Raw genomic sequence first — 18,546 nt, 5'->3', positions numbered from 1 at the left:
AAGAGAATCAACAGCCTGCTAAAGGAGACCCAAAAATACTGAAGAAAATAACACCTTACAAAATAGACTAACTCAAATGGCAAAAGAGGCCCAAAAATCCAATGAAGAGAAGAATGCTTTAAGAAGTCAAATTTGCCAGATGGAAAAGGAATTTCAAATGCTCACTGAAGAGAATAACTCCTTCAAAATTAGATTGGAGCAATTGAAAGCTAATGACTTTATGAGAAATCAAGATACTATAAAACAGATCCAAACAAATGAAAAAATAGAAGGCAATGTGAAATATCTCATTGAAAAAACCACTGACCTGGTAAATAGATACAGGAGAGATAATTTAAAAATTATTGGTTTACCTGAAATCCATGATCAACAAAAGTGTCTAGACACCATCTTTCAAGAAATTATCAAGCAAATTTGTTCTGATACTCTAGAACCAGAGAGCAAAATAGAAATTGAAAGAATTCACCATTCACCTCTTGAAAAAGATCCCCAAAAGAAAACTCCTAGGAATATTATCATCAAATTTCACAGTTCCCAGGTCAAGGAGAAAATACTGCAAGCAGTCAGGAAGAAACAATTTGAGTATTGTGGAAATACAATCAGGATAACACATGATCTGGCAGCTTCTACACTAAGGGATCGAGGGGCTTGGAATATGATATTCCAGAGGTCAAAGGAGCTAGGACTAAAACCAAGAATTACCTACCTAGCAAAACTGAGTATAGTGCTACAGGGAAAAATATGGTCATTCAATGAAATAGAGGACTTTCAAGCATTCTTGATGAAAAAACCTGAGCTGAAAAGAAAATTTGACTTTCAAATACAAGAAGCAAGAGAAGCATGAGAAGGTAAGCAGGAAAAAAGAAATCATAAGGAACTTATCAAAGTTGAACTATTTACATTCCTATGTGGAAACATGATAATTGTAACTCATAAGACTTTTCTCAGTATGAGGAAAGCTGAAGGGAATATATATGAATATATACATATATGTATGTATAGGAGGATGTATGTGTATAAAAATATATATGTGTGTGGGCATATATGTATGTTCATATATACATAGATGGAGGGCACAGGATGAGTTGAATATGAAAGGTATGATATCTAAAAAATAAAATTAAGAGGTGAGAGAGGAATTTATTGGGAGAAAAAGAAAGGGAGCAATAGATTAGGGTAAATTATCTCATATAAAAGAGGCAAGAGAAAGTCATTTACAATGGAGGAGAAGAGCAGGAAGGTGAAAGGGAATGGGATGACCTTATTCTATTCTCATTGAATTTGGCCTAAGGAGGGAATAACATACACACTCAATTGGGTATCTTACCCTACAGGATAATAGGGAGGTAGGGGATAGGAGGGGGGAGAATAGAAGGGAGGGCAGATTGGGGGAGCAGGTAGTTAGAGTCAAGCATTTTTGAAGGGGGATGTGGTTGAAGGAGAAGGTGGAGTGGGTGGGGGGCGGGATGGGATGGAGGGAAGTGTCTTTCACAATATAACTACTATGGAGGAGATTTGGGTAACTACATATGTACAACCTATATTGAATTGCTTGTCTTCCCAGTTGGGGTGGGTGAGGAGGGAAGAAGGGAAAAAATCTGGAACTCAAAGTTTTAAAAACAAATATTCAAAAAAAAATTTTTTTTTAACATGCAACTAGGAAATAGGATATAGAGGTACTAGGGTATAGAGACCTATCTTGCCCTCCTAAAGGGGGTTAAAGGGGGAGGATATAAGAGAGAGCAGATTAGGGGAAGAGGTATTTGATAGGCTTGCTGTTTTGGGGTGGGGGTAGGGGAAAGAAGGGCAGAGAAAAAAATATAACTCAAAATCTTGTGAAGATAAATGTTGAAAACTAAAAATAAAGAAAGTAAAAAATAAAGAAATGAGGCAGAGAAGTGGGTCTTTTACCTAGTTTTAAAAAATCAGTCTGGGAGGGGAGGACCTTCAGGTTTCTGGCCAAAACAGAAACAATTACTATTTACATTCCCTCTGAGCCAATCAGGGCCCAAACAATGACCAAGTGGAGCTTAACTGTGGGTGCTCTGTAAGATATGTTGGGATTTATGGGCTCAATTTTTTTCTTAAGGACTGTATCTTAAATCACTCTGGCTTTCATGGGTTCAGATATCATCTATCTGAACATATACACAACACAAACATATCTATATACACATATGTATACACACATATATCCTTATATGTGTGTACATACATACATGCATACACACAAACATACATACTTAATTTCTCTCCTGATTTCTCTCTCTATATCACCAATTACCTCAAGAAATCCCCATCTGGATGTTCCATAGGCATCTCGAACTCCACATTTCCTATGCAGAACCTTCCCTGCTAAATCTGCTTCTCTTTCTATTGGGTAGTAAGCATCTTATCTGAAATTTGAACTGAAGTCCCCTGACTCCAAACCTATGCTCTTTCCACTTTATAGGAGTAAACAAGGAAACCATGGGAATAGTCTAGACATGAGACACACAATGATGAGAGCAAGGAATTCCTGCTGTACTCTGCCCTGGTCAAACCACATTTGGATTATTGCATTCAGTTGTGGAAACTACATTTTAGGAAGGATGTTGCCAAAATGTGCTGAGTCTAGATGATGGAGACCAGAATGAGGATGGGACTGGAAACCATGCCCCATGAGGATAGGTTGGGATTCTGTGACTTTAATTGGCCATTTTGCAAATTTGCTAAAATGGGGTCATGAAGAGTCAGACAACTGAACAGACTGAATAACAACAAATAAGAAAAAAAGGCAATGTATTGAAGGGAACATCTACAATACTTTACTGAAGGAGAAGGACTCAAGCAGGTCTTAAGAAAAACCTGGATATATTTAGGTGAGGTAGGTAATAATCACAGAGCAATTTGGAGCTGGTGTGTGTGTGTGTGTGTGTGTGTGTGTGTGTGTGTGTGTGCTTGTACTAATTATTTAATTTTGTTTAGTACTGCCCCACCCCTTGACCTTATATCCCTTTCCCTCCACTATCTTTAGTGCCCTATCATGTCCAGCTCCATGCAATTCACTTTGAAGTGAATGGGGGAGAAGAAGACTGAAGCTAGTCAATTATTAACTCTGATCATTACAGGGTGTTGAAATCAAGATAACACAGATTCGAAACTGTTCCCAGCCGGTGATCTCAGATTCTCTGTTGACACCAGCATTACAAAGCTGGTTTCTTAGCATCAAATTTGGCTCAGTCTCCTGAAACATCCTGAACCTTCTATTCTCTCACTGGGTGTATCAGGTGGTACATCTTTCTTTCCTTTCTAGGATGCAACTTATGGCTCTTCCTCATCCCCCATTCTTTCTTAGCTCTGTTCTCAGTGACTCCATTTTCCTATTTAATGCTCTCCTTCTCATGCTTTCTGCCCAAATTCATAGGATTATACAGATAGTGCTAGAAGGAACCTCAGAGGCCAGTTGGTCGAGTTCCCTTAATTTACTGAAGCCCAAAGGAGGTTAATCAACTTATCCAAACCTGCACATCTAGTAAGTGTTAGAGGAGGGATTTGAACCCAAGTCCTCTGACTCTGGAATCAGTGTTCTCTCTATTTCACTATGAATGACATCTTAATGCTAGATCACAATGCCGTAGTATAATAGAGATGAATCTCAGAGACCATCTAGTTTAACTACATTATTTATTTATTTTCCTTTCTGGAGGGGGGAAGGCAAGGCAATCAGGGTTAAGTGACTTGCCCAAGGTCACATGGCTAGTAAGTGTTAAGTGTCTGAGGTCAGATTTGAACTCAGGTCCTCCAGACTTCAGGGCCAGTACTTTATTTACTGCGCCACCTAGCCACTCCAACCCCATTATTTTAAGATGAAAAAACAGGCTCAGGTAGATTTTGACTTGCCCAAGGTCACATGGGCAGAGAGTATCAGAAGTGGGATTTGAATGCAGGTTTTTTAACTTCAGAGTCAGTTCTCAAGCCAGTTTTCTATATGTGTTGTCCTATCTCTAAGTTATTTCTTGTTACAATCGACCCTGGTTTCCCCCTTTTCCCAGGAGGCAGGATGTCCAGTAAAATGAAGAAATCCACTTTCCCCTTGCTGGCTCAACACACTCAAAATGAAAAAGGTACTTTCCTAATTTGACTTTCAAATTCTTTGTATCCTGAATTTGAGTGGCTCTTTATTTCCAGCAATACCAGCCTTCTTTGGGTTCCTTGAACACAACCCTGGCCATTTCTGGTCTCTGTGTCTGTCCACTGGCTCTCTCCAATGCTTGGAATGTTCTCCCTCCTCCCTTCTACCTCTTAGAATGCCTGAATTCCTTCAAGATGAGGATCAGATCTCTCCTACTCCAGGAAGCTTTTCTTGGCCTTCCCAGCTACCAATGCCTTCCCCTCTCATGATCTCTTCTGTCTACTCTGCACATATCTCATATCTTCTTAATACTTTGCATGTTGTCTCCCTTGTTAGAATGTGAACTTCTTGAGGGCAGGTCTGTTTTTTTTGTTTGTTTCTTTGTATCCCTAGTGCTTAAATATTATTATTTAAATTATATTAAACATAAATATATTTAAATTACATAAAATATAATATAATATTATTATTTATTATCCCTATTGCCTGTTTATTGAATAACAAAAATATCTGCTTAATGGACTGTTTAATCCCTGCCCTGGAAAAAATTTTAATCTAGCAAAGAAAGATAGTGTGTGTGTGTGTGTGTGTGTGTGTGTGTGTGTGTGTGTGTGTGTGTATTATATATAATACTGTAACAGCAAGCACCCCAGCATCCCCAGGGTGGCTGCCAACACAGGTTCTTAGATCTGCTTTTCTAAAGGAAAGCAACTCAAAATGGGTTAACAATCTTGCTTTAATCAATCAAGCATATCATTTACCTAGTTCAGGAGAAAAGTCAGCACCCTGAACTTCAGAGTATACAGACAGAAGTTACAAGGAGAAGTTACAAGACAGGTAAACATTTCAAGCAGACAGGCCTCCAAGTGTCTGACATTACATCCATACCTAGTCATAGTTACCAGAGAGGGAAGCATCAACATCTGGGTTTTCAAAGCTGGGGGGCTCTCGACGGCTGCCCAGAGTCTCATCTGGTCAAATCACACAACACTTCTCAAAGTGAGTTCCAAAACAAAGCCTCACATTGCTTTCTCCTGGCTCAGAGAGTGTCACAACCCTCTTGACCCACTGCCTAATCACAAAATACCTCCTGAAAAATAAGCCTCCCACCACAGGCTACAGGTGCATTTAAGCCTAGTGGCAGGGAAGATCTTAAATTCACATTCACATTACAAATACACACACAATATACATATATAGATGTACATATACATCTATATATGTATATATGCATATGTATGAACATTATACACACACACTCTGCTTACATTCATACAGGACAACTTAGGAGTTAGGGCAGACAATAGCAGCTGAGGGGAGGTATGGATGTGGAAGGGCTTCCTATACAAGGTGGTACTTTAAATGAACCTTGAAGGAAGCTAAGAATTCTAAGAGGAAGGGGTGAGGAAAGGTTACATTACAGACACAGGGGCCAACTTGTGCAAAGATATGGAGATGGGAGATGAAGTGCCATTTATGAAGAACAGAAGAAGGCCAATTTCTCTGGACTAAAGTATTTAAAAAGAGAGTAATGTGTAATAAAGCTGAAAAGGATGATGCCAGATTGTAAAGGGCTTTAAATACCACATCTCCAAGGTCTCAGCAGAGACAGATTCAAGAAGGTGACATCTTCCTTCAATAATACGTAGCATTTACACAGCACTTTAACATACTTAAAATGATTTACAAATATTATCTCATTAAATCCTTACCATAACACTGGGAAATTGGTATCATAATTATGCCCACTTCACAGCTGAGGAAACTGAGTCAGACAGAGGTTAAATGACTTGCCCAAGGTCTTACAACTAGTTCTCTGAAGTCAAGATTTGAACTCCCAGTTTTTGGGGCTCCAAGTCTAGTACTCTGGGAATACAAATGCAAGTGGAAAGAAAGTCTCTGCTCTCAAGAAGCTTGTATTCTAATGGGCCAAAGCAAAGCATGATGAAACCTCAAAAGCCAGAGGAAGGAAGGGAGAAGGTACTCACACTGGGGCATATTGGAGAAAGTCTGGAGAAAGGTGTGGAACCTAGAGGGGAGCAAAGGCATAGCTGGCTTGGGCATTTTTCTTAAAATGGAAGATCTGTAGGTATCAAATGGACATAGTAGACCTTAAATATTATGTAGCTCAATCCTTCCTTATATAGATGAGAAAACCAAGGCCCAGAGAAATTGTGACTTGCCTAGGGTAACACAGGGGGTTAGTGGCCAAACCAGGACTAGAATCCAGTTCAAAGCTTTCCTTTCAAAAGACCATACAGAGATCACATTTACAAGAGTTAATCCAGGAGACAGAGGCTAAAGGTTAGCAGTAGAGGAAATGAATGGAAACCAAAGAAGAGCTAGAGAAATAGGGATAAATGAAAAATGGTAGATGGAATATGCAAGTCAAATTCTGTTTCACAAAATACCAAAGCATTACAATCACAATCTCTGGATTTCCACTACCCACCTACAATTTTTTTAAAAATCCAGTACACTGCAGGGATTTGAGTACCACCTTTGGAATCCATTGTAATGGTATTTGACCTGCAGCAAAGAAAATGAAAGAGAATGTGTGTAAGGGGCAATATTAATGGGAGGAAGTGTGCAGGGAGTTTCATGAGGGAGGGTATGGATTAGTGGGGGCTTTCAGAGGAATAGGTGGGGATAGAATTAAGAATAGGAGGAAGAAAGTATGAGCCAAGAAGGAAATAAGAGATAAAAAAAATGAAGAGTGAGAGCAGGAAGAAATGGAGTTAAATGATAGCATTTCCTTAAGCACCCCTCAGAGTTGACTAATTTACATAATTAAAATCCAAATAACTGGGATGGTGGATAGTGGGCAAAATGACAGATAGAGTAGCAGAGACTGAGAAGAAGGAAGAAATTAAAGGGAAGCTAAAGAATAGGCACAAAGGTTGTTTATATCCGAATGAAGAAAACAAAGTAGAGAGGGGATGAGATGGAGAAAAGAAGTGAATGTGAAAGAGATGGGGAAGGGAGGCTAGAGAATGGTAGAAATGAAGGAAAGGGTGGGCAGAAAAGTTGGCTGGAAACAAGATAAGCAAACATTAATGGTCCAAAATCAAGAGAAAAAGGAGAATTTTGTTTTATTTTTTTGGTCTATGGTTATTTTGTAGAAATCTCAGTTGAAATTGTTTAGAGGGCTAGTTCCTCAACCATAAGTATGATGGAAAGCTGGTGTATAAAAATGGCAGACAGCTAAAGACAGGAAATACTGCAGAGAAACTCGGCAGCTCCTACTCAAGGGGAGGGAGTAAAGAGGTGGATAATAATATACTGTAGAGATAAATTAATAATACTAAGCTACCTCACCAGGGTGTTAGGAGTGTTAATTAATTAATTATTGTTTGCAAAGCACTTTGAAGGTGGAAAGCGCTCTATAATTATTATGAATAAAATGTCAGAGATAATATTCTAGCAGAATGCAATGACCTCATCAGAACCCTATTTGCATTGCATAAGGTAATGCTTTGATTCAGGGATTTGCTTGCCAAAGGGAAGACCTGCAGAGGACAACAGATGCCCATCTACACCCCCCACCTTCTCCTTGTTCTTGTCTCTCCTTTAAACCCCAAAGCTATGGTCTCAGTATTCTTGGCAGCAGTTCCATGAGAAACAGTGTGAAATAATATTTTCATGAAGCTTTAAGATATGTATGTAGGGAGCTTTAAGCTTGGATTTTTAAGATGAAAACAAATCAAATTCTAGGTCTTGTTGACTTCTGGCATTATGCTGAGTGTTTTCCTATTTTGCAAAGATCTTCCTAATTGGTTCTGATGAGGTAAATGACATAAGGTCATAGAGCAGAGCTGGAGCAAGAATCCAAAAAGGATGGGTAAGGAGTACATTTGCTATTTAGGAGAATGGAGATGGGGGATGTGTAGGAAGGAAGGGAAAAGAGATAGAGATTTTGAGACCAGGGAGACTGAAAGTGATTTGGGAGAAAGGTGGGCACTGGGTACTTGAGGATAGTACAGAAATAATGTGGTTGCAATGACACTTGAAGGGTACTGATTGGAGCTTAGAATGAATGTTGAGAGTCTTTTCTTTTTAGAGAAGAGATTCTTAACCTTTTTATGTCACAGACCTCTTTTGCAGTTTTGTAAAACCTATGGACCTCTTCTCAGAACAGTGTTTTTAAATGTATAAAATAAAATACACAGAACGATGAAGGGAACCAAATATACTGAAAAAAAGATCTTCTTTTTTCCCACCCAGGTTCATGGATCCCTTGAAATCTAGCTACAGATCCCTTCAGGTTCTTTGGACACCAGATTAAGAATCCCTGATTTAGAGATAGTCAAACTGTTTTGGTCCATGGATTACTTTGTGGGTCAAACATTTCTCCCAGCCTCCCTTCCTTCAGGGGAAAATAATTTCCACTCCTGCTTGCTAACTGCAATATAGGAAAAAAAAAAGCAGAAAGGCACAACTTCCCTAATAGGAAGAGCAGAGCTCTCATTTGGATTTGACAGTCAACACCAAAGCAAATGATTAATTTAGACCTGAAACAACAGTATGAACATTGATTGAGCTTTTTACCAGTCATCTTACTAGCTGGAAGCCTGCTCTGTTACAAACTGTATATGCTGGGGACAAATGGGACTAGGCAAAGGGTTAGCTAGGAAGGAAATGATAATGATAGAGGGGAAAGAAAGAATTGACATTTGGCAAGGAGAGGAAAAGAGGCTGAACTATTTCCATAGGGACAGAATGGGAATGGGAGTGGTTAGAAGCATACAGATTAGTCCCAGACTGGTGGTGTGCCTCCTTGTGACTGTTAGTGAAGGAAATACCACAGCTATTAAATACAGTAGATGAAAGGCCGGGGTGTATGCTGCACTCTCTGCTTTCCCCTTCTCTGCTCCTTGGTCCACCTTTCATGCTGGAGCTCCTACCCCCAGCCCCAGGCATCTGGAAGCTCAGGGCCTGAAAAGGAATTCCTCTCCAGCTTCTCTAGGGAGCTTTTTGCTTTCTCTTCTCCTGCCCAGATGGTGCCTGGGGTCATGGGGAGAGGCAGTTGCTACCTTCACCTGTTCTCCATGGCATTCTCCTGTTACATTTAGTTAATGTGGAGTGAGTTCTGACAACATGTGATGTTCGTGCAGAGTGGAAAATTAGACCTAATTCTTGTCAGAACTTAGGTAGCTGCATTGAGAAACTTGGTGTTGCTGTAGGGGTCTCAGTGACAGAGGATCTGGCTCTCAGTCTTGGCTTGGGTACTTAGCTTGGGCAAATCCCTTCATTTTGCTGGGCCTCGGTGTCCCCATCTGTAAAATGAAAGTAATTATATTGTCAATGCCTCTGCCACAGGAGCATTGTGAGGAAAGAGTGTTGTAAACCTCAAAGCACCTACAGAAACGTGAGCTATCTTTTTTGTCTGGGTATGAGAATAAGGCAGTAGTGGATTGAAACCTGGATTTTGAGTCAGATAACTGGGATTAAATCTTGATTCTGCCACTTTCTCTTGATGTGACTTTAGGCAAGTCACTTATCCTTTCTTGGACTCAATTTCCTGAACTGTGAGATGAGAAAGTTGGATTAGATGACCTCTAAGGTGACTTTTAGGCAGCTAGATGGTATAGTGGATAGAGCACTGGGCCGGGAGTCAGGAAGACTTGAGTTCAAATCCAACCTCAGACACTTACTAGCTGTGTGACCCTGGGCAAGTCACTTAACCCTGTTTGCCTCAGTTTCCTCATCTGTAAAATGAGTAGAGAATGAAATAGCAAATCTCTCCAGTATCTTTGCCAAGCAAGCCCCAAATGGGGTCAGGAGGAGTTGGACATGACTGAACAAGAAGGTCACTTCCAGCTCTAAACCTATGAACTCTATAAGGCAGTACTACCTTTGGCTGATATGGTCCAAGGGGTGGGAGAAGGAGGGGGCACTGTCATTTTATGTCTTCATCTAAACCCTGGCCTTTGTATCACGTTGTTAATCTACTGCTGCAGAGAACAGATTTTTTTCTTTATTTCTAGCCAATGGCCTATTCCTTGAAAATCCTCTCTGGAGTCAGAAGATCAGAGTTCAAATCCTTTTCTCTGATGTCTGCTACCTGTGTGGCCTTGGGTACTTAACCTCAGGGGCCTCAGTTTCCTTTTCTATAAAATGGGAGAGTTGGGCTAGATGACCTCTGAGGTCACTTCTAACTTATCCTTTTGGTTTAATGGGGCATCTTAAGGGGGTAGGGGTAGGGAACCTGTGGCCTTGAAACCACATGTGGCCCTCTGGGTCCTCAAGTGAGGCCCTCTGGCTGAATCCAAACTCATGTTACCTTCCCCTGGTAAAAGCATAGAGAGCAACAACCTGCTAAATGGGGAATCCCTCAGTTTGGAGGTATATATTTGCAAGAGGCCTTTTCCAAGTTTCTTCTGCTTCCTCTCCTCTTCCCTTTCCATCCCCCACCACCCCTGTTCTCCTGGCAGGGAGTGTGTGCATAAAGGGCTTTGAACAGGGACTTCAAAGTGAAATGGAACTCTGTTCTTCCAATAGGTTTATAAAGAGATTTTGATACAAGACAACAATACTTGTCAGCATTGCCCAGCTATCGCTCTTCACTTTGTAGTTTTATTAGGAAATAATTTCCCAGCCAGGGAGACTCCTGGTGTGCCTTGTTTCTCTGTTTTCGATTGGATCTGGCCCCCACCCCCACTCCTCCTCAAAAGCTGGCCCTGATGGTGCGGTTCTGCCAGTTGGGGGCTAAGAGAAAGATGTCGTGGAAAAGGACTTGCTGGGTTGCTCAGCAGCCAATTTACCATCTGCCACACCCCTCCCCTTTCCCCCCCCCCCCATTGTAGCAAAAATGCAATTTGTTTGACCTCTTGGGATGTTTAAAATCTCTGCTTCTAAAGTGCCTTTAAAAAAGGGAGGAGGGTGGAGAGAAAGGGGGGAAGGGAAGACTGTGGCCAGAAAATAAAAGACCCTATTAAGCTCTCTTTGCCCTCTATTTTAGGCAGCATCCCAGGCCTGCTGTCAATCCCTAGAGGATAACCAATAGATTAAAAATAAGCCTAGTCTGACGGCAGAGTAAAATACAATCCCTCTCATAAAAACAATGCTCACCCTTTGGAGGTAAATGATTCTTCTTGGGCGGCCAGAAGACTGCCTCAGAGAAGTGGGTTTTATTTTTTTATTTTTCATTTCTCCAGAAACGTACTTAGTCTCACCCTGCAGAAAGTAGCAGAGCTAAGAAGAAACAGAATATTCCCTCTAGTTGGATGTTCTCTTTTTACAGAAAAGGAAACTGAGGCGAACACAGGTGAAGGGACTTGTCTGAAGATCCAGAACAGATGAGCGGCAGAGTCAGGGTTAGAACCTAGGTCTCCTTGACTCAGACCAGGGAGAACTGCTCTGAGTAGAATGTGATGTCTTTGCCTTATTTCTGAGCCTAGGCCTGTTACATCTCAACTTTTTGGGACTGGGAAGAGGAGGAGAGGGGAGACAATGCCAGGCAGGACCAGATCTGCTTCAAGGAGCAAGGAAATCCTAAGGGGTCTTAGTTTATCCTTGGACAATCTTGAGGCTGGAGGAAATGTGATATGGTAGAAGGAGCACTGATCTTATTGTCAGAAGACCTGGATTTGAATCCTAACCGTGATACTTGCTGGCTGTGTGACCCTCCTTTACTGTTATGAAAAAAAGTGCATTGCAAACATTAGTGTTCTGTGGAAATGTGAGTTAATAACACAAAACAAAACACGAGTTGTTAATGGTTCTGGATTTCTTAGGTACTATTTGAGAGGGGTATGTTTAACTGAGGATGACTATATTACTTTGTCATTACAGTATCTGGAGTCAGGAAGACCTGAGTTCAAATTCAGCCTCAGATACTTACTTGCTGTGTGACCCTGTTGACCCTGATTGCCTCAGTTTCCTCATTTGTATAATGTGCTAGATAAGGAAATGATAAATCACTCCAGTATCTTTGCTAAGAAAACCCCAAATGGGGTTGCAAAGAGTTTGATATGACTGAAATGACTGAACAAAGCTGAACAGAGTCATAGAATTATAGACTTAGATCTGGAAGGGACTTTGTGCATCACCTTTAATTTACTGACCAGGAAATAAGCCTAGAGATTAAGTGACTTGCCCATGGAAGTATAGGCAGAAAAATCAAAATTTGAACACAGGTCCTCTGATAATCTTTCCCTGAACTCTGACCACCAGAAGATAAAGAGCTGAATCTACTCCCCAAGATCCTTAAGTCTTGAAGGGACTTTCTTTCATTACTCCCTTTATTTATTTACTCGTTTATTTTTACTACATTTTACACATTACTACTTTCATTACAATTACTGGGTAATCTCCAGTTGTCTTAACTTTTGTCTTGCCACTGGACTGTGATGATTCTCTAGGAGAAAGTGAGGCTGATGACTTCTCCAGCTCTGCCTCACTTAAATCTAGTTCAGACACATGTCAAGATGTGTTCCTCGTGGATGTCATTGGTCCTCTTTGAGAACAAAGCACAAACAACAATAACAAACGACTCCCTATCTTCCCCCTACAACCACCCTTCAGCCTCACCCACATTCCCCTTCATTGCCTCATCATGACTTGTTTAAATTTCATAAATAAACATAATCATTGGAGGCTATGGGAGGACAGACACATTAAGACACTGTTGCTTGAACCGGGAATTGGTACAGCTTTTCTGGAAAGTAATTTGGGACTATGCTCTCAAAGTCTCTCAATTGTAAATATCTTCAGGCAGGGATACCACACAGGGCTAGGCACTCCCCACTCCCACCCCACACCTCACCCAAGAAGTAAAAGCCAAAAGGAAAGCATGCAAAGGTATAGAAATGTTTGTAGAAACTTTTTTTTTTTTTGTAGCAGAAAAGAAAAACAACAAACCAACTAGAAACAAAGCAAGGGCTTATAAGGAAATGAAGGAACAAATTGTGGTGTATTATTGTAATATAATCTTATTACTGTTCAAAATGACAACTGTGACTAATTCAGAGGAAACTGGGAAGATTTTTATGGACTGATGTAGACTGAAGTAAGCAGAAGCCTGAGAATAATTTACAATTTGACCAAAATAATGGAAATTGGAAAGACTACAAAACTCTGATCGATACACTGAATAAGACAGACATTTTCACAAGTGGCCAAAGTGTTGAATTGTTTTGCTTGACTATACTTTTGTGTTATACGGGAAGGCTTTGATTACAGGAGAGGCTAAGTTAGTCTGTAGAGATAGTGAGGGGTGGGGGAAAGGAAAGAAAGGTACCGAATAAAAAATTTAAAACATACATGGTATAAAACCAAATGCACAAAAAGAAATTCAAACGGGGAGACAGACAAACTGAGGGATTTTATTATGACTAAGTTTAGTATGCACTTAAAAATTTTATATATATATATATATATATATATATATATATATATATATATAAAACAAGTTCATAGTTCCATATACAATCCTTTCTTTTGTTCTGTCTAGACTGAAATGTTCATGTTTGCTGATGATTATTAAATTCATAGTAGAAATAAATTTAAATTAAATAAATTAGACAGAAGTCTGATTCAAATAAATTAAATCTTATCCAGAACTTAGCACAAGATTCTATAAACAGTAGGTGCTATATGTAGAAATTAATTTGAATACTAGTGAGTTCTAGTTGGAATGTAAACACCAGGGTAAAAAATGCATTTATTTATTCTCCTTTTGTTTTGCATTTCCCCAAATACCAGACCTCAGAAATATAGCAAAGCAGCTTATTTTTCTCATATCCCTATTAGTCACTACCTACAATAAAGATGCAATTATTCTCATTGCAAAGATAGGGGAACAGAGACTGAACAAGTTCATGGTTTCTTTTCCTGAAGTCACAGGGAGAAACTCTAAAGCTCAGCATTTCCTAGTTTCCAGATCCTTGTGCACGTAAACATAGTAATTGCTAATGCGAACATAGCTCTTTGAGGTTTACAGATCTCTTTATGAACATCATAGAATGATAGTAGCATAGATTCATCCATCTAGTCCTCGAAAAGGACCTCAAAGATCATCTAATTCAATGTCCTCTTTTTACAGAGGAGAAATCTGAGGCCCTAACAAATTAAATGACTTGTCAAAAATTATGTGGGAAGCCCATAGCAGAACTGGAAATCAAAACCAGGTTTTCTCATCTCAAATGCACAGTCCTCTATACCTTGTGTCCTCCCCTCAGAGCAATTTTGTTAAGTAGGTAGTACAAATATTATTAGTTCCATTTTACAGATGAGGAAACTGAGTCTTAGATTACTTAATTTTGCCAAGATTGTATAGTGGACAAGGTGTTGTTCTACGCTGGGTTCTGACTCCAAAGCCAAAATACATTTTATCTCTCCTATCAATTGGGTTCCTGTGCATTGGGGAAACAGACACAAAGAATGAAACAATTTATACTCACAAAGAGCTCATGTTATAAAGAAGATAGTAAGTACAGTCAGTTTTGCTTCCTAAAAATCGCTACGTTGTGCAAAATTGTACAGGGCTTATGGAGAAAATGAGATTAGGCATACAACACTCAAAAACTTCAACAGCAACATTTAAAAAAAGATAGGAACCAAAAATAAACAGTAGAACAGTTTTGTAGGCATATTAAATTAAGTTAAATTAAATTTAAGCATTTATCTTAAGAAATATATAAATACTTCAATAAATAGTGGTAGTGTCTCTCTGGGGCCTTGGGCCTGGGTTCCCGTAGGGCCTGGAGAGGCAAAGTCAAGGAACTTTGGGCAACTCTAGGGGTTAGGACCTTGGTCAGGGGTGGGGAACCTGCCATGGTGAAAGGTAGGGTAGGGGGTAAAGGTAGAACAGTCCTCCTCAGTCCACAGCTCTTACTAAACCTATGAGATAAATAAATATGGCACAATACATAGGGCGTTTTGCCTTGAAAAAGACCTGAAGTTTCCTTGTGGAAGCGGGCATGGGAAGGGCTGTGGTTTGTAAGTTATTACTTTTCTTCTGCTGCTCTGCCTTAGAACAAGATGCCTATGCCAGGATAAACTCATCATGTCTTAAACTTTCCACCATACCACTAAGTCAAGCTTCAACCTAAAGCTCTCTCAGCCTCCCCTCCTTCTGATTGGATGGCTAGGGGACAGGCTACAAAACTCCTCTCAATGCCTTCCTTTATAAAGGGCAGAAACTGCATTCACTCCACTTTGCAATCTGCTGCTTTGCCTGGTTTCAGCTCTACAGAACAAGATCCCCAGCCCCACACCATCTGGGTACCCTGTGGTGCCCATCCTCCCCACCCCCTTCCTGCCTTCTTTTATAGATTGTCTCCCCTTTAGATTGTAAGCTCCCGAGCACAGGGACTGTCTTTTCATGAATTGCATTTCAGCACTTAACACACAATAGGTGCTTAATAAATGTTTATTGGATGGAATTGGTGAAGTTTTCTACGTTCTCTTGTGGTTTCTTCTAGGCAAAATCAGGTATGAGAATACACAAAGTTCCCATTATGCTTAAACCATTCCCTAATATATCAGTCTTTTTGGAACAAATTCATGTTTTCAAAACAATCATACTGTATATACAGACTAAGACAAACAAATCTGGCAATACACCAGAACTGCCTCCCTATGCTGCAGTGCTTAATATCAAGTCATATTAAGCAGTTTCTATTTCCAGGGAACTTTGCAAAAGCACCCTAATACTCAAAAGATATTACAACAACCCTGTGGTTTAGGCAGGGGACAGAAAATAATAATAGCCCTTTTTAATCAGATTAGAAACTTTGCAAAGTACTTTTACCTATCTCTCAATCCTCACAATATTCTATTTGATCCTGTGAGGTAGGTGCTATTATTGGCACCCCCACTTAATAGAAATGGCGGAAACTGAGGGTGAAGGAGTGGAAAGAGTGAATGAAGCATTTATTAAGTGTCTACTATGTGTCAAACTATTTGCAGATATTATCTTATTTGAGCCTCACGGTAGCCATAGGATACAGATGCTATTTTTATCCCTATTTTACAATCGAGGAAACTGAGGCAGAGGGTAAGTGATTTGTGCAGGCAGTAAGTGTCTGAGGCTAGCTTTGAACTCAGAGAAGTTTATAGACTTGCTAATAATAATTATAATTATGATAACAAGAATTCCTTTGGCTCTTTAACGTTTGTAAAGCATTGCACATCTGTTAACTGGCTTGATCACACAGTTCTTGATGGGATTTGAAATTTGGTCATTCCTAACTTCATATCCACTACTCTTTGCACTACAATACCTAGTGGCCTTGATAAGGTCAGACGAGGCCAATGGCAGCTGAGTAGTTTCATGGATGCCTTGTGAGAGGCATTGTTGTTCAGTTGTTTCAATCATGTCCAACTCTTTGTGACCCCATATGAGGGTTTCTTGGCAAAGACACTGGAGTGGTTTGCCTTTTCCTTTTCCAGCTAATTTTACAGAATAGGAAACCGAGGCAAACAGAGTTAAGTGACTTGCCTAAGGTCACACAGCTGGTAAGTGTCTGAGGCTGGATTTTAACTCGAGTCCTCCTGACTCCAGGCCCAGCATCATGTAACTGATCCTGTGAGAGGTAACCTGCCCTATCAAAGATGGGAGAGGGAGAAGCAGCAACTAGCAAGTCCTAAAAATTCTACTTCATTGTCTGCCGTTAAGGGGAATTTGCCAGAACTGCTTTGTGAAAACCATCCAGCCTTAGGGTAGGGAATGTAACATGATTCTCATTTAGTTAAGTGTAGAAACTTCACCGGTAAGTGGTGCTGAGGCTTGGCAAGGGCCATACCATGAGCTGGTGCATAGCTAGAAACTGGAGCTCCTGGCTCCCCACTGGGCACACTGATCACCAATCCCCATGGTCTTCACTATTAATGAACAATGTGTTGGGATGTGCCACCACTGACATGGGGAACTGAGCATTTGAACTGTCAGGAGTCATCAGGGGAGAGGCTACTGGTCCATGCTGAAGGCCCCCTGCAGAGACCGCCAAATGCAGCTAACACTATGACACCTAGCAGCAGCCAATGTGAGGTTAGAAAAAAAAAATAGCTATTAGACCCTATTAGTGTAACAATTTAGGCCAATTTAGGCCAATAGTGTCATCAGGGACATAAATCCCAGTCCTCCCTTCCTCCAGGCCAGGTCTGGCTCCAAGGAAAATTATAAACTGGGCAATATTTATCTTCAAAGTCCCCTTTCCCCTTTGTCCCCTTTGACCACCATTATCTTCCTGTCCCTTGGCCTTCCTTTTGCTCTCTTACCTCTATAGGGAGGGGCACGGCCATACCCCTACTTGTATTTGACTATCTAGGTAGCCCCTACCTTCTGACTTATAGTTTTTCCTCCTATTCCTTCCCCTTCCTTTGTCCTATGTCCAGTTTTCCTAGGGCACTGATCTCTGCTAGATATGGGCTGGCTAATTTGATAAATGAATGTGTACAAAGTAGACTTCAAGCAGGACCCGCCCACCAGACACAGGTGGACCACTAGTGCTGGATCAAATGAGATATTTGTAAAGTGCTTAACTCGATGCCTGGTACATAGTAGGTGCTTAATAAATGCTGTTCCTTTCCCTTCCTCTTCTCTAGGCAATGGTCTATGTGGCAAGGATCCAGATCAAGGTCCAGATGAAGAAGCTGCATGTTGGTATTCCATGTCTGGATGAGGCATGCGTAGTATAAGGGGCCATTTCTTTTCTACTTGATTCTCCATCATTGACAACAGAATTATTCAGTTGGGTCACTGACAGGGTCCAAATTGGAAACTGAGGGCCAGATGGATCAGAGATTACTGAGCTACCTCCAGAGGAGGGGGCGACTGTGGTTACAGATGTGACGTCGGGTCACTGCAGAAATCTAGACAGTAGCAAGATTGAAATACCATGCCCCGCCAGGGTGATGAGTAATGTAGAGTATAATTAAGGCATATTTTATATGACTCCCTAACAGGGATATTACATACCATATGCCTACATATGATCCATGTTTTTATATATATACATACATATATATTATATATATATATGCAACTCTAATATAATGGATCTAAATGTGACCTATGCATTTTGGATAATCCAATCTAATTCAATCAACCTAATATGCATTGATTAAGCAAATGCTTTGCATAAAGCACTATGTATTCTAGGTGGGAGGGTTGCAAAGACAAAACAAAAACCAGTTCCTGCCCTTCCTGCTCATAGAACTTCCCAAATGTGTCAGATTTAGTTAGCCTACATCCAGTTTTAAGTGCAGTGGGAAAGGGCCCTCATTCTAATTTCTCCTTTGATGACTAATTCTGCTGACCTCTGCACTCACAGTAGGTTCCCAGAAGACAAGAGCAGGCTTACCTCCTACAAAGTTAATATCAGATTGGGTCAGAACGACTCTACAAACTGGGGTCCTTCTCCAAGCACATAGGTAATCTACTTTCATCCTATACCAGCATTCCCCCAGGGTCCCCTATTCTCTCC

At 40.4% G+C, this 18,546-nt stretch overlaps 1 long non-coding RNA gene across 11 annotated transcripts in view; it reads left to right on the top strand.

The window, feature by feature from the left end:
- The window catches only part of LOC138164555 (uncharacterized), a 56,326-nt gene that overhangs the window by 30,597 nt on the left and 7,183 nt on the right, over positions 1-18,546 (top strand). For 2 of the 11 annotated variants that reach the window (XR_011169121.1, XR_011169112.1), the window contains 2 exons: positions 17,666-17,719; positions 18,394-18,493. The exons of 2 other annotated variants lie outside the window; for them this stretch is intronic. This is a non-coding gene — a long non-coding RNA (uncharacterized lncRNA). Of the gene's footprint in view, positions 1-4,034; positions 4,107-17,665; positions 18,494-18,546 lie in introns of all 11 variants that reach the window. 7 more of the 11 variants (XR_011169120.1, XR_011169110.1, XR_011169122.1 and 4 more) reach the window with 5 other exon arrangements.

This window comes from Petaurus breviceps, unplaced genomic scaffold (assembly GCF_028583685.1).
Source record: "Petaurus breviceps papuanus isolate PSGF00001 unplaced genomic scaffold, PetGlider_PUasm1.0 190, whole genome shotgun sequence".
Lineage (NCBI taxonomy): Eukaryota > Metazoa > Chordata > Mammalia > Diprotodontia > Petauridae > Petaurus > Petaurus breviceps.
The sequence above is the reverse complement of the archived record's forward strand: the minus strand, read 5'-3'. Positions and strand labels throughout refer to the sequence as shown.